The 15,835-nt window shown below is 41.8% G+C and overlaps 1 protein-coding gene across 35 annotated transcripts in view; it reads left to right on the forward strand.

Annotated features, from left to right (window-relative positions):
- ELF2 (E74 like ETS transcription factor 2) overlaps positions 1 to 15,835 on the forward strand; it is a 113,388-nt gene that overhangs the window by 70,668 nt on the left and 26,885 nt on the right. The window lies entirely within an intron of this gene.

Consider the following 15,835-nt stretch of genomic DNA (forward strand, 5'->3'; position numbering starts at 1 on the left):
GCAGAGAGCTGGACAGGAAGAGGAGCGACCAGGACAGAATCTGGCGCCCCGACTGGGACTAGAACCCAACCCGGTGTGCCAGGGCCAGAGGTGGAGGATTAGCCTAGTGAGCCTTGGGCGCTGGCTTAAAAGCCAGTTTTCTGTCTCACAAAAGGAATCAGGAACTGCTTAGCTAAGAGATTGCCATTATATTATAAGATCTTACAACCCTATATTTACTTTTGTTATTCACTATTTTCTCTGTAAGAATTAGCAGCAAATACTTTAATGAAAAAAGAATCCCTATGTGCTTGTGTTTGGGGTGCCTTATGGGAGATACTAGTCAATTTTGCAATGAGTCTTAGGGAAACAGAGATCTAAAAGATAGAACAGGGGCTGGCTCTGTGACACAGCGGGTTAACGCCCTGGCCTGAAGCACTGGCATCCCATATGGGCACCAGTTCTAGTCATGGCTGCTCTAATTCCAATCCAGCTCTCTGCTATGGACTGGGAAAACAGTGCAAGATGGCCCAAGTCCTTGGGTCCCTGCACCGGTGTGGGAGACCCCCAAAGAAACTCCTGGTTTCAGATCGTCGCAGCTCTGGGCCTTGCAGCCAGTTGGGAAGTGAACCATCGGATGGAAAGCCTCTTTCTCTCTGCCTCTCTTCTCTGTGTAACTCTTTCAAATAAGTAAATAAATCTTAAAATAAATAAATAAATAAATAAAGATAGAATAATTGAAAGGAGAAGAATTCTTCGGCTTATCAAAGGAGATAAAAGGGCACAAGGAGTTTCCCTGGGTCTGAGACCATTCGTGGAGTGACCTAGGATGCCGGTGATGTGCTCATTGTTGGTTTTTTTCATGGGGACTACAACCAGAAATTTGATGTGGTCTATGCTGTGAGGGAGTTTGTTCCCTTAAGGGTAAAATATATAATGAAACAACTCTTTATAAACTGTCAGTGTTGTAACAGTGAGAAAGAAAAGCTATTAGCTGTTTGATAGGAAGTTTACATTTCCACTGAGTCTTTTTTCTTTTTTTTTTTTTTTAAAAAGTATTGTTTATTTGAAAGACAGAGTAAAAGAGATTGAAAGAGAGAGAGAGAGAGAGAGAGAGAGAGAGAGAGTCATCTATCTTCTGGTTCACTCCCTAAATGACCAAAATGGCTGGAGCTGGGCCAATGTAAAGCCAGGAGCCTGGAGCTTTTTCCCGGTCTCCCATGTGGGTGCAGTTGCAGGGTCCAAGGACTTGGACCACCTTCCGCTGCTTTACCCAGCACATTAGCAGAGAGCTGAATTGGAAGTGGAACAGCTGGGACTTGAACTGGCTGCGCCTATATGGGATGCTGGCACTTCAGGTGACGGCTTTACCAGCTGCACCACAGTGCCAGCTCCTCCACTGAGTCTTGGAGGATGAATACAGTTTTATTTGGGAAGCAAAAACTTTTATAATTTTTTTTCTCCCTTCTAGCCTGTTACCAAATAATGACAGTTTTATCTACAGAGTTTATGTTGAGCCTTCTTCCCATCTTCATTGCTATTAGGCTAGTCTGATCTGTAGTTATTTTTTTACATGTACCACTTAAATGACCTTTTGATTTCTAATTGGTGTTTCAGTTTTCTTGCACCCCCCCATCCCTAATGATCTATTCTTCACATAGTAGAAGTGATACAAAAATAAAAATTTATAAGTGGAATAATGGTACTCCTTCAGTAAAATCTTTCACTGTGTTCTAATTGCATTTAGGAGATTTGGGAATTTTTAACATGGGCTTCAAGACACTTAATTCAGCTCCTCTTGTCTATCTGGAAACAAAAATAGCATCCACCCCAAATGAAGACAACCTAACATTTAAAGATTTTCTTTTGGCTGGTGCCGTGGCTCAACAGGCTAATCCTCCGCCTTGTGGCGCCGGCACACTGGGTTCTAGTCCCAGTCGGGGCGCCGGATTCTGTCCCGGTTGCCCCTCTTCCAGGCCAGCTCTCTTCTGTGGCCCGGGAAGGCAGTGGAAGATGGCCCAAGTGCTTGGGCCCTGCACCCCATGGGAGACCAGGAGAAGCACCTGGCTCCTGGCTTTGGATCAGCGCGGTGCACCGGCCGCGGTGGCCATTGGAGGGTGAACCAACGGCAAAGGAAGACGTTTCTCTCTGTCTCTCTCTCTCACTGTCCACTCTGTCAAAAAAGAAAAAAACGTATAAAAAAAAAAGATTCTCTTTTTACTATTTTGGCAGGAATAGGCTTTCTGTATTTCTTACTCTCAACAACTCAGGCTGATTATCTTTTCCAAGGCTAGACAATTACTTACGAGTAAGAAGGAGGGATTTAAACTCAGAGTTAGCTCTGAAACATTGTACTCTGAAGAATTATATCCCTTGCTCTCAGTATACATTGTTGTAAACGTGTTGGTCTTTTTACCTTTCCATTAAACCAAACTCTTTTTTTCTACAGGGTGTTTATATGTGCTGTTCTTTGTGGCACAGATTGCTTTTCTAATTCCTGGTTATCATGTTTCCAGATAGATCTATTGGAGATTTGTTCTAGGTGATCCTTTTATGTTTTTGTTTTTTGATTGGCACCTATGTCTTTTGATGCATTAGATTCTCACCATAACGTAGTAGGTACATTACAGAAAATTTAAGTAACATAAAATGTGGCTTACTGTTAATTTAATGAGATGATCTGAGTCAACTGCATGGAGTTCGAGGAAGTGTGTTTAATGGCATCTAGGTATTCTAATCACTAATCCTAATCTAAGGTCTGGCTGTGGTTTGCTGCCACCTGGTGGTAGTCATGTGCTCCTTGACTACTGTTTTGAGGATAGGTTGGAAGATGAGAGCCAATTACAGTGATGTCTTGGTAAGTAGGATTGTAGAAACCATTCACCCATTCACCCCTGTACAAATATACGAACATTTGTGGATGCATAAGTTCTTTGTATAAAATGGCACACGATATTTATAGATAATCTATGCACATCTTCCTGGATACTTGAAATCATCTCTAGACTCCTTAGCGTAACTAATACTATGTAAATATGATATTGCTTTTTAGGTTTATTTTATTTATTATTTTGAAAGAGTTATAGAGAAAGACAGAGAGAGGTCTTCCATCCGCTGGTTAACTCACCAAATGGCCACAATGGCTGGAGCTAAGCTGATCCAAAGCCAGGAGTCAGGAGCTTCTTCTGGTTCTCCATGTGGGTGCAGGTGCCCAAGAACTTGGGCCATCCTCTGCTGTTTTCCTAGGCACATTAGCAGGGAGTTTGATTGGAAGAGGAGCAGCCGGGACTTGAACCGGCATCCATATGGGATCTAGCACTGCAGGCCAAGGCTTTAACCCCCTCTGCTACAGCGCCGGCCCTAGTTGTTAGGTTGTATTGAAGAAAAGTCTGTACACTTTCAGTACAGGTGCAATTTTGTTTTCAAATAATTTTAATCCACATTTCATTGAATCCAAGGATGCAGAATCCATAGATTTGGAGGATTGACTATATTAGTTGATTTATCTTAATTCACGTGTTTATGAAGTTTCAGCCTACCATATTGATATTTGTATTTATTTGTTTAAATTTTCCATATTGTGTTCTTTCACATGAGAGACTATATCTGTTATGTGTACTGGAATTAGGATCCTAATAGATTTTCAAAAAAGTATTTGTTGAATAAATGAGAAAATGTGATGACCCAGAACAGAGTGCCAAGAAATTTGTATTGTATTTAGAGACTGAGAATCGGTGATTTAACTTAACATTTGAGCATATAGTTGAGATATAAGGCCGGATATGTACAGTGGAACACGATAGTGTTGGCCCTTAAGTAAAATAAAATAGAAACTGTGTGAAACATAATCTAGAGAAGATGAGAAGTAAAAAGAAGGACATTTATTTTGAGCATCCAGAGCATGGAACTAGGAAGCATAGCTTCTAAAATAGTAAGTTGGGCTGTGGGGACAGGATAAACTAAACATGACCAACTTAACAAAATATAACACAGAAGAAAAAAAATGATGGAAATAGAAATCATAAGTCAAGTTAGTAGAAATAAGTATAAAACATGTCACAGATTATATTAAAGTCATCTATGTGATCTTTACACAAGAGCCTGTACTATTGATAATAGATGTACTAAAGAAATCGAATGGAAACAAACAACATGTAACAGATAAAGCATATTTTTAAAAATGGGAAATATGTTTACCAAATACTAACCAAGGGAAACTGGTACAATAAAGTGGACTTTAGGTGAAAAATCTTTATTTGGGACAGAGAGACCCTGCAGATTTCTAAAAGGAGCAGTGTGGGAAATATAGTAATTGTAAGCTTAAATGCATCTAACAACATAGTCGTGAAATTCCATTTAAAGCAAAAGCTTTCAGAATTACTAGAGGTAAATGTGGGCCAGCGCCGCGGCTCACTAGGCTAATCCTCCGCCTTGGTGCTCCGGCACACCGGGTTCTAGTCCCGGTTGGGGCGCCGGATTCTGTCCCGGTTGCCCCTCTTCAAGGCCAGCTCTCTGCTGTGGCCAGGGAGTGCAGTGGAGGATGGCCCAAGTACTTGGGCCCTGCAGCCCATGGGAGACCGGGATAAGTACCTGGCTCCTGCCATGGGATCAGCGCGGTGTGCCCGTCGCAGCGTGCTGGTCGCGGCGGCCATTGGAGGGAAGACCTTTCTCTGTGTCTCTCTCTCTCTCACTGTCCACTCTGCCTGTCAAAAAAAAAAAAAAAAAAAAAAAAAAGTAAATGTGTTTATAAAATAACGGGATTTGGACATGTCTATGTTAAAATGAAAAAATCAGGCTGATCCAAAATTACAAATAGCATCAAAGAATCCAACCCCAGGACTAACAGATTTCATAAACTAGAGGTATATAGTACATTATTTTTAACCTAATAAAATAGAACTTTACATTTTATTGTTTTCGGTTATATTTGAGGTCAGTTGTTAACTATATACCTTGAGAGGATTCACAGCGATGTCTAGAAAATCACTATCACAAAATATATTATTTCATCATGATGCAGTAAAATTAGAAAATAGTGAAAAGACAGTCAAAATACTTCAATTAACTGGTAGATCAGAAAGAAAATGAAAATTATAAAATAGTTGTAGCTAATAAGAATAGAAGTCTAGGCCGGTGCCACGGCTCAATAGGCTAATCCTCCACCTGCAGCACCGGCACCTGGTTCTAGTCCCGGCGCTGGATTCTGTCCCGGTCACTATTCTTCCTGTCCAGCTCTCTGCTGTGGCCCGGGAGTGCAGTGGAGGATGGCCCAGGTACTTGGGCCCTGCACCCGCATGGGAGACCAGGAGAAGCACCTGGCTCCTGGCTTTGGGCCAGCTGCAGTGGCCATTGGAGGGTGAACCAATGGAAAAGGAAGACCTTTCTCTCTGTCTCTCTCTCTCACTGTCTATTCTGCCTGTCCAAAAAAAAAAAAAAAAAAAAAAAAAAAAAATAGAAGTCTAAAACTTGGGGTGTGGTTGAAGCAGAACTTGCTGGGAAATATAAAGCTTTAAATGCATTTATTAGAAAGTAAGAAACACTGATAGAATGAGAATATGTTCAAGTATTAGATGTTAATAATGGATTACCAAAATAAATACAAATAAAATAGAATAAAGACGGAAATAAATCTAAAAGTCAGGGATGGGCATTGGGCACAATGGTTAAGTTGTCACTTGGGACACCTCTGTCTCCCATATCAGAGTCTGGGTTCAGGTATTAGCTCTGCTCCTAATTCCAGCTTCCTGCTGAAGTGCACCCTTGGAGGCAGCAGGTAACAGTGCAAGACCTAGATTGAGTTTCTGTCTCCTGACTTCGGCATGGCCCAGTCCTGGCTGTTGCTGACATTTAGCGTGTGAACCAGTAGATGTGAGCACTTTCTCTTTCTGTCTCTGCCTTTCCATTAAGTAAATAGGAATTTTTTGAAAGGCAAAAATCACAATGAATGGAATAGGAAATAAGGCAGACTAGTAGATTGTTAATACAACCACAAAATTAATAAAATGGGTGAACCTCTAAAAGATTAAGGAGAAGTAAGGTAAGCACTATTTGGTACAGCAGTTAAGACACTGCTTGAGATGCCCACATCCCATATCAGAGTGCCAGAGTTTGACCCTGGTGCTGGTCCACGGCATTTGTAAACCTGTGAAGTGAATAATGTTAAAATTTTGTAAATCACAACTGATACAAGAAAAAATAGAAAATATAAAGAAATAATTCCCCTCACGGCCGGCGCCGTGGCTCAATAGGATAATCCTCCGCCTTGGGGCGCCGGCACACCGGGTTCTAGTCCCTGTCAGGGTGCCCGATTCTGTCCCGGTTGCCCCTCTTCCAGGTCAGCTCTCTGCTATGGTCAGGGAGTGCAGTGGAGGATGGCCCGGGTGCTCGGGCCCTGCACCCCCATGGGAGACCAGGAGAAGCGCCGTGGCGGCCATTGGAGGGTGAACCAATGGCAAAAGGAAGACCTTTCTCTCTCTCTCACTGTCCACTCTGCCTGTCAAAAATAAAAAAAAAATAATTCCCCTCATAAGCATATTTGAATAAGATCTATCAGATCCACATGTATTACTAAACTTTAAGAGATACATAATCCCTCTCATAAACCATCATTGAAAAATAGTGAATGAGGGAAAACTTTATAACTCATCTTATGAAGCCTCTGTAACCTGAACCTTAAAACTGTTCCAGTGTATAAATAGGAAACTTCTTGTGAAACTCGTGTATTTTCATAGCTACAAATATTCCAAATAAAAAGTATCAAATGAAACACAGCATTGATTTAAAAATATGTAATAACTAAATGCATACAAAGAAGAATTTGTCAAATAATAATCCAATCACAGTGAGCATAAATTGAAGGAAGAATCCCATATAGTAATCTTGATAGATCCATAAAGTATTCATTAATTTATCATCTGAGGCCCATGTTGTGGTGCAGCAGGTTAAGCCCTTGTTTGCCATGCTGGCATCCCATATCCCTGGTTTGTTCCTGATCTTGAAAGAGTGTGTCTGAAGTTTCAACTTTAAATTTAATGTTAGTCTTAGTATATGTAGCAAAGTAAGAAATTCTATTCTTTTGGGTTTTATCTTTGGGTTTGATTATGAGTCCTACCAAGTGCTTTTTGGGCATTCTTTGACCAATCATGATTTTTCTCCTCTGGTATTGTTAGTAAATCTGTAGATACTCAGATGGTGAACTTTCTTCGCAGTTAAAGGATAAATCTTCATAATTTTGCTTTGTTTTGCTTTAAGGACCTTTTTATATATTCCTAAGTGAAATGGAAGTATAACTTGTTATATTGTCTTTGGTCTTTGGTTTTGGAATCAAGATTACATTATGTTTACGTTCTATTTTCTGCAACAACATGTGTAAGATAAAAATTTAATTTTATATTTTTAAAGATTTATTTATTTATTTGAAAGGCAGAGTTACAGAGAGAGAGAGAGAGAGAGAGAGAGAGAGAGTTATTCCCTCCACTGGTTCACTCCCCAGATGGCTGCACTAGCCAGAGCTGGGCCAATCAGAAACCAGAAGCCAGGAGCTTCTTCCAGGTCTCCCATGTGGTTACAGGGGCCAAGGACTTGAACCATCTTCTATTGCTTTCCCAGGCCATAGCAGAGAGCTGGATGGAAGGAAAGTGGAGCAGCCAGGACTTGAACCAGCATCTGTATGGGATGCTGGCACTGCAGGTGGCGCCCTGCTGTGCTACAGTGCTGGCTCCAAGAATTAATTTTAAAATATGCTAGTATTTGCCTAAAATATTCAAACTTTTTTTTGTGGATGGAAGTCTCAGCTACATTTTAATTTCTTTTCTATTTTCTATTTTACTCAATTTTGTGTTGGGAATTTCACATTTCCAGTAATTTATACATCACAACCAGATTTCAACTTCATTAGGCTATAATTACTCATAATACTGATTTGTTATTTCTTTTATAAAAAATTTATTTTATTTATTTGAAAAGCAGATTTACAGGGAGAAGGAGAGACAGATAGCTTCCATCTGCTGATTCACTCCCCAAATGGCTGCAATGGCCACGGCTGGCCCAGGAGCCTGGAATTCCATTCTGGTCTCCTGTGTGGGTGGCCCCAGCTGTTTAGGCTAACTTCTGCCTTCCCAGGTGTATTAGCAGGGAGCAGGATTGGAAGTGGAGCAGCTGGGACTAGAACCAGAGCTTATATGGGATGCTGGGGTCTCATATGAGAATGCCAGAATCCCAGGATACAGCTTAATCTGTTGTGCCTCAATGCCATCCCCTAATTTATTATTTCTTATACCTATTGGATCTGTGGTTGTTTCTCCTCTTTTGTTTTATATTCTGTATTCTGTAGTACACACATACACAGACAACAAATGTTCCAAAAGTTCATGGAAATCTATTCAAGACTGTGACTGTATGGATTTCAGTTTTATTTTGCACCAAAATAAACTTACCTTTTTTTTTTTTTTTTTTTTTTTTTTTTTGACAGGCAGAGTGGATAGTGAGAGAGAGAGACAGAGAGAAAGGTCTTCCTTTGCCGTTGGTTCACCCTCCAATGGCTGCCGCGGCCGGCGCACCGTGCTGATCCGATGGCAGGAGCCAGGTATTTATCCTGGTCTCCCATGGGGTGCAGGGCCCAAGTACTTGGGCCATCCTCCACTGCACTCCTGGGCCATAGCAGAGAGCTGGCCTTGAAGAGGGGCAACCGGGACAGAATCTGGCACCCCGACCAGGATTAGAACCTGGTGTGCCGGTGCCACAAGGCGGAGGATTAGCCTAGTGAGCTTCGGCGCCGGCCTAAACTTACCTTTTAGTTCCATTTTTTGTGAACTTTTTGAAGTACTTTTGTGTGCTCATATATATTTTTTCTTTTAAATTTAGTATTTTAGTTTTTAATAGATTCAATGTAGTTTATAGATATCCTTCTAAGAATATGATATTCTCTTCCTCCCACATATTTTCTTTTTCTCTCTCTCTCTCTTTTTTTTTTTTTTTTTTAATTTGACAGAGTTATAGACAGAGAGAGAGAGAGACAGAAAGGTCTTTCTTCCATTGGTTCACTTCCCAAATGGCCACTATGGCTGGCGCTGCCCTGATCCGGAGCCAGGAGCCAGGTGCTTCTTCCTGGTTTCCCATGTGGGTGCAGGTGCCCAAGCACTTGGGCCATCCTCCACTGCCTTCCTGGGCCAAAGCAGAGAGCTGGACTGTAAGAGGAGCAACCAGGACTAGAACCCGGCGCCCATATGGGATGCTGGCACTACAGGTGGAGGATTAACCAAGTGAGCCATGGCACCGGCCCCAACATATTTTATTTTCTTAAAAACCCTTATCAAGTTCTATTGATTTTATTACTCTGTTAGAATCATCTTTTGGTTTTGTGACTCTTTTATTTCCAAAAATTCTGTCTTATTTCATTTTTTCTGATCCTCATTATTTCCTTTCTTCTTGATTCTTTGAATTTGCTCTCTTGCTGTGTTTTTTTTTTTTTTTTTTTTTTTTTGAATGCTTAGCTTGTTTATTTTTAAACCTTTCACTTCTGGGGTCTGTGTTAGGGTACAGCAAGTTAAGCTGCTGCTTACAACACCAGCACCCTGTATCCAAGTGCTGGTTAAGTCCCAGTTGCTCCACATCTAATCCAACTTCCTGCTAATGTGCCTGGGAAGGCAGTGGAAGATGATCTAAGTGATAGGGTTCCTGCCACTCATGTGGGAGACCAGGCTCCTTGGCTTTGGCCTGGCCCAGGCCTGGCTATTGTGGCCATTTGGGGAGTGAAACAGAGGATGGAAGATCACTCTCTGTGTCTTTCCTTCTTTCTCTGTCACTCTGTTTTTCAGTTAGATAAATAAATCTTAAAAAAAAAAAAATATTCATTTCCTACTTAGGTACTCATTTAACTGTGTCACATATAATTTGACATAACTACATTTTCATTGTTATTCATTTCTAAATCTTTCTTAATTTTTCTATTTCATTTATATTTGAAGAATTATTTTAACTTTTATAAGGGAAAAAAGATATTAACTTCATCAAGACTTAAAAACATTTAGGGGGCTGGCACTATGGCTTAGCAGGTAAAAAAACACTGCCTCCTATGGCACTGGCATCCCATACAGGTGCTGGTTCAAATCCTGGCTGCTCTACTTCCAGTCTAGCTCCCTGCTAATATGCCTGGGAAAGCAGCAGAGGATGGCCCAAGTGCTTGGACCCCTGCACCCAAGTAGGAGACCAGGAGGAAGCTCCTAGCTCCTGGCTTCAGACCAGCCTACTCCATGTGTTGTGGCCAGTTGGGGAGGGAAGAACAGTTGGAAGACTTCTCTTTGTCTCTCCCTCTTTCTCTGTAGTTCTGCTTTTCAAATAACTAAGTAAATCATAAAAAAATTTTTTTAATGCTTAAAAATTTATTTGAGAGACTGAGGGAGAGAGAGATGAGACACACACAGAGAGTCAATGAGAATGAAAGACACACTTAGAAAGAGCTGTCATTACTTAGTTCACTCCCCAAATGCCCATGATGGCCAGAAGGGCTGAAGAGGGGTTCTGAGAACTCAATCCAGTTCTCCCACTTGGCTGGCAAGAACCCAACTACTTTAGCCATCAATGCTGCCTTCTAGAGTCTCATCAGCAGAAAGCTGGACTCAGGAGCCAGAGCTGGATGTCAAACCCAGGTACTCTGATGTGGGACATGGGTGTCCAAACCAGTATCATAACCACTAGGTCAAATGCCTGCCCCAACTTTGGGAGATAATGATGTTATTGATGGAGGAAACAAGGGAAATCTGGAGTTAGAAGACCTTTACATACCAGTGAGTTAACCAAATAGAGATGTTCATTATACAATTGGAAAGTAGGACCTTGGCTTTAATAGAAAATTAAGTCAAGACTAGATATGCCAGTTAAATTTTTTTAATTTATTATTTATTTAATAAGAACTTATTTATTTATTTGAAATGCAGAGTTAGAGGGAGACAGAGAGTGAGACAGATCTTCCATCTACTGGTTCACTACCCAAATGGCTGCCATGGCCATAGCTGGGCCAGGTCAAAGCCTGAAGCCTGGACCTCAATCCCATGTAGCTAGCAGGGCCCAAATACTTGGGCCATCTTTCACTGCTTTCCTGGGCACATTAGCAGGGAGTTGAATGGGAAGTGGAGCAGCTGGGACTCGAGCTGTGCCCTTATAGGATGCTGGCATCAGAGGTAGCAGCTTAACCCACTGTGCCACAATGCTGGCCCCAGTTTATTATTTATTTGATAAGAGAGAGAGCAAGTGCAAGAGCAAGATCCCTCATCCATTGCTTTTCTCTCCAACTACCTACATTGCTTTTCTCTCCAACTACCTACAGTGGCCAGGGTTATGCCAGGCTGAAGCAGGAAGTAATCTGATGTGAGTAACAAGAGCCCAATTACTTGAGCCATCACCCGCTGCCACCCAGGGTCTGCATCAGCAGGAAGGTTGAGCCAGGAGCTGGAACTGGGAATCAAACTCATGACACTGATGTCTTAAATGATCCAGCGTCCTAAAAATGAATATAAGTGCATATATATAACAAATACACATTTAATAAATTGTATTATCATATTTACTATGTGATTTGAGGCATATTGTATAGAAAATTACATATATATGTAAATCATGACACATGTACATATTTTAAAAATTTTTTATTTTCACATTATTTGGAAGGTAGAGAAAACATTTGTCTATCTGCTGTTTGACTCCCCAAATGCTTGCAACAGCCCAGAGCTCAATCTGAGTCTCCCATATAGATGGCAGAAACCCAAGTCCTTCGGCTCCACGGCTCACTAGGCTAATCCTCCGCCTTGCGGTGCCGGCACACCAGGTTCTAGTCCCAGTCAGGGTGCCAGATTCTGTCCCGGTTGCCCCTCTTCAAGGCCAGCTCTCTGCTATGGCCCAGGAGTGCAGTGGAGGATGGCCCAAGTACTTGGGCCCTGCACCCCATGGGAGACCAGGATAAGTACCTGGCTCCTGCCATCGGATCAGCGTGGTGCGCCAGCCGCAGCGGCCATTGGAGGGTGAACCAACAGCAAAGGAAGACCTTTCTCTCTGTCTCTCTCTCTCTCACTGTCCACTCTGCCTGTCAAAAAAAAAAAAAAAAAAAAAAAGAAAGAAACCCAAGTCCTTGGGCCATGATCTGTTGCCTCTCAGGGTATGCCTTTGTTGGAAGCTGGACAAGAAGTGGATGAGCCAGGACTTCAATCAGGCATTCAGATATGGAATGTGGTCATCCAAAACAGTAACTTAACTGTGTACCAAACACCTGCCCTTCTATTTTTAATATTTTCCCATGTCATTAAAAGTTCTTCAAACTTGAAAAATCCATTGAATGGAATTCCTGTTTTCTCAGAATAGGCCCCAGAGATGAACTTCTTATGTCAGAAAATGCTGAGTTCTTTTAGACTCTTGATATAGTACACATTGCTTTTTTGAAAATTTGTGCCACTGGATAATTCCAGCAGCAGCTAACTCTTGTTACTTCCAATATAGTATTATTGGTCTCTTAAAAAAGTATTGGTGACTTTTGAAAGCCTGCTTACACCATCATGAAAGAATTGCATTAAAGCCCAGGGAATTGTGTTTTTTTTTTATTAAAAAATAGTTATATATTTGAAAGATAGAGCTACAGAGGGAGGGGGAGGGAGGAGAGAGAGAGAGAGAGAGAGAGAGAGAGAGAGAGAATCTTCCATTCACTGGCTCACTCTCCAAATTGGCCACAATAGCTAGGACTGCGCCAGGCCAAAGGCAGGAGCCTTGAACTCCATCCTGATCTCCCACATGGGTGACAGTGGCTCAAGTGTTTGGGTCATCTTTTGCTGCCTTCCCAGGTGTGTTAGCAGAAAGCTGGATTAGAAGTGAAGCAGGCTGGATTACCACTAGCACTGTGATATAAGATGCCAGCATTTCAAACAGTAATTTAACCTGCTGTCCCATGGAGCACTGGCCCTGGGAATTTTGTTTTCATAAGAGCTTTAACTATATGGGACTATTTTGCAATCTTTCTGCATTATATGTGTGTGTGTGTGTGTGTGTGTGTGTGTGTGTAAATAATAGATATTATGCAATGATATAGTTGTTATTCTTTTGGAGCTTGAAATATGAAGTTGATACCTTTTGATGGTACCTCAAAAAGTTTGTGGGCCGGCGCCGCGGCTCACTAGGCTAATCCTCCGCCTAGCGGCGCTGGCACACCGGGTTCTAGTCCCGGTTGGGGCGCCGGATTCTGTCCCGGTTGCCCCTCTTCCAGGCCAGCTCTCTGCTGTGGCCAGGGAGTGCAGTAGAGGATGGCCCGGGTGCTTGGGCCCTGCACCCCATGGGAGACCAGGAAAAGCACCTGGCTCCTGGCTCCTGCCATCGGATCAGCGCAGTGCGCCGGCCGCAGCGCGCCGGCTGCGGCGGCCATTGGAGGGTGAACCAACGGCAAAAGGAAGACCTTTCTCTCTCTCTCTCTCTCACTCACTGTCCACTCTGCCTGTCAAAAAATTAAAAAAAAAAAAAAAAGTTTGTGGAAGCCAGGGTAGGCATTTTGTGCAGTGGTCAAGTTTCTGGTAGATATGCCCAAATCCCATATTGGAGTACCTAGGTTTGAGTGCCAGTCCCACTCCTGATTCCAGATTTCTGCAATTGTGTACCCTAAGGCAACATTGACAGCTCAAGTGATTAGGTCCTTGCCACACATGTGGGAGACCCAATTGGAGTTTGAGGCTTCTGGCTTTGTCTGGCCCAGTCCTGGCTGTTGTAGCCAATTTGGGGAGTGAACCAATGAATGGAAATCTCTCTCTCTCTCTCTCCTGGCTCAGCCTGGCATAATCCCAGCTACTATAGGCATCGGGTGGGTGGTGAATCAGTGAATGGAATAGGTTCCCCTGCTTGTCTCTGTTTCTTTCAAATAAAACGGGAAAAAAAATCATGGAAAATGGAATTAAAAGCTGTTTATTTTTGATGCAAAAATTTTTTAAATCCATCAGTTTTTCATAATATGCATTTTCCATGAACTTTTTGAAGATGCTGCATATACATGATTCACTTCTTCAGATATAGTTCCAAAGCAAATTTTAAGATAAAAGTTACGTATTATGGGGGCAAGTGTTTGGCCTCCTGGTTAAGATGCCAGCTTCTCCTGTTGGAGTGCCTGTGTTGTATTCTTGGGCTGGCTACTGATTCCAGCTTCCTGCTAACGTGCACTCTGGGAGGCAGCAGGTGATGGCTCAACTAGTTGGGATCCCTGCCACCCTCATGGGAGAACTGAGTTGTAACCTGAGTGACCGACAATGGGGGATCTCTCTGTGCTACTCAAGTAAATAAAAACTTAAAAATAAAGTTAAGTATTGAATTAAAAAATAAAGTGTGAATCAAACTGATTCTTTTCAACATTAGAAAGACTACTACTTAGGAGCCAGTGTTATGGTGTAGCAGGTGGAGCCATCGCCTCCAATGCTGGCTTCCCATATGGATGCTGGTTCCTATCCTGGCTGCTGTTCCACTTCAGATCCAGCTCCCTGCTAATGGCCTGGGAGGGCAGTGGAAGATGGCCCAAGTGTTTAGGCCCCTGCCACCCATGTCGGAGACCCAGATGAAGTTCCTGGCTCCTGGCTTCGGCCTGGCCCAGCCCTGGCTATTGCGGCCAAGTAGGGAGTGAACAAGTGGATGGAAGGTCTCTCCATTTCTCCTCTCTGTAACTCTTTCAATGAATAAATCTTAAGAAAAAGAAAGACTACTTCTTGAGCCACGTTTGACCTGGTACCTCTACAAGAAATACACCTTTGACTTACATTATGCATTTCTTTTCAGAATACATAAAAAACTACCAATTAATAGGAATAGAAATAATAGAAATTCAGATGTTATCAAATTCAATGATTTGCCTAAAGCCTGCAATTACTCTTTAATATTACTTCCCATCTCCCTACATGGAAGCTGGTTTTGGTGCTATCAGTGGAGGATCTGCATTTTAAGTTTATGAGCAATGAAAAATAAAAGCTACCAGTCATTCAGTTCCTTTTGTCCCATACATGGCAGATTTACCCAATCCAAGACATAGATCCTAATTTGGTTTAAGGGCAGTTGTACTTTGGGAGTGACGCACAGGCTCTTTTGGGAGAGTAGGGATCTTAGTGTTAGGACTAGGGGAAAAGGCCAAGAGAACACAGGTACATTTAGAAGAAATGAAAAAAAAGGGGGCCATGGGGTATGTGACTCTATTCTGTTACTACACTGATACTGGGCAGATTTCTAGTGACACTGCAGTAATATTACCACTGAAAAAATTTTCTCTATTATAGATGGAATTTAGTTAATTCACATCAAGTTTATGTCACCTTAATTCATATTTTTAATTTGTAACTGCCAGAGCTTTTTTTTTTTTTTTTTTTGCTTTTGGTGTTTATTCAGCAAATATTTATTGAACTTCACAGGAGGCACTGCTTAAGTAAATTGTGTACAAACAACTTTACAGCAACGTTTGGTTTCAAACAATTTTTATTATGAAACCCTGAAGCCAGGATTTAAGGAAGTCCCTGTCATTTTATTGATTTCCCGTTGATCATGAAATCTATACAAAATAAATCGGCAGTTTATCTCCCTATTATATTTTAATATGCAGGGTACTTTGTACAAATAGTTTCTAGCAAAGATTTTGAGATGACAATTAAATGAGTACGTCAACCAAACAGAAATGAAAGGGTACATGAATTTCATGCTCAGCAAATTGGAGTAGTCTAATTTAATCCCTGAGAGGTTGGTGTGTTCTGTTGTTTACTTAATACCCATTTAGTGTGCTGTCAAAAGAAAAGGATGAAGGCGGTCTCGCAAAGTAGTTAGAAGCCTCTCGCTTTGCTAGTAATGCTTTCAGAGTGTTTTC

This window comes from Oryctolagus cuniculus, chromosome 8 (assembly GCF_964237555.1).
Source record: "Oryctolagus cuniculus chromosome 8, mOryCun1.1, whole genome shotgun sequence".
Classification (NCBI taxonomy): domain Eukaryota; kingdom Metazoa; phylum Chordata; class Mammalia; order Lagomorpha; family Leporidae; genus Oryctolagus; species Oryctolagus cuniculus.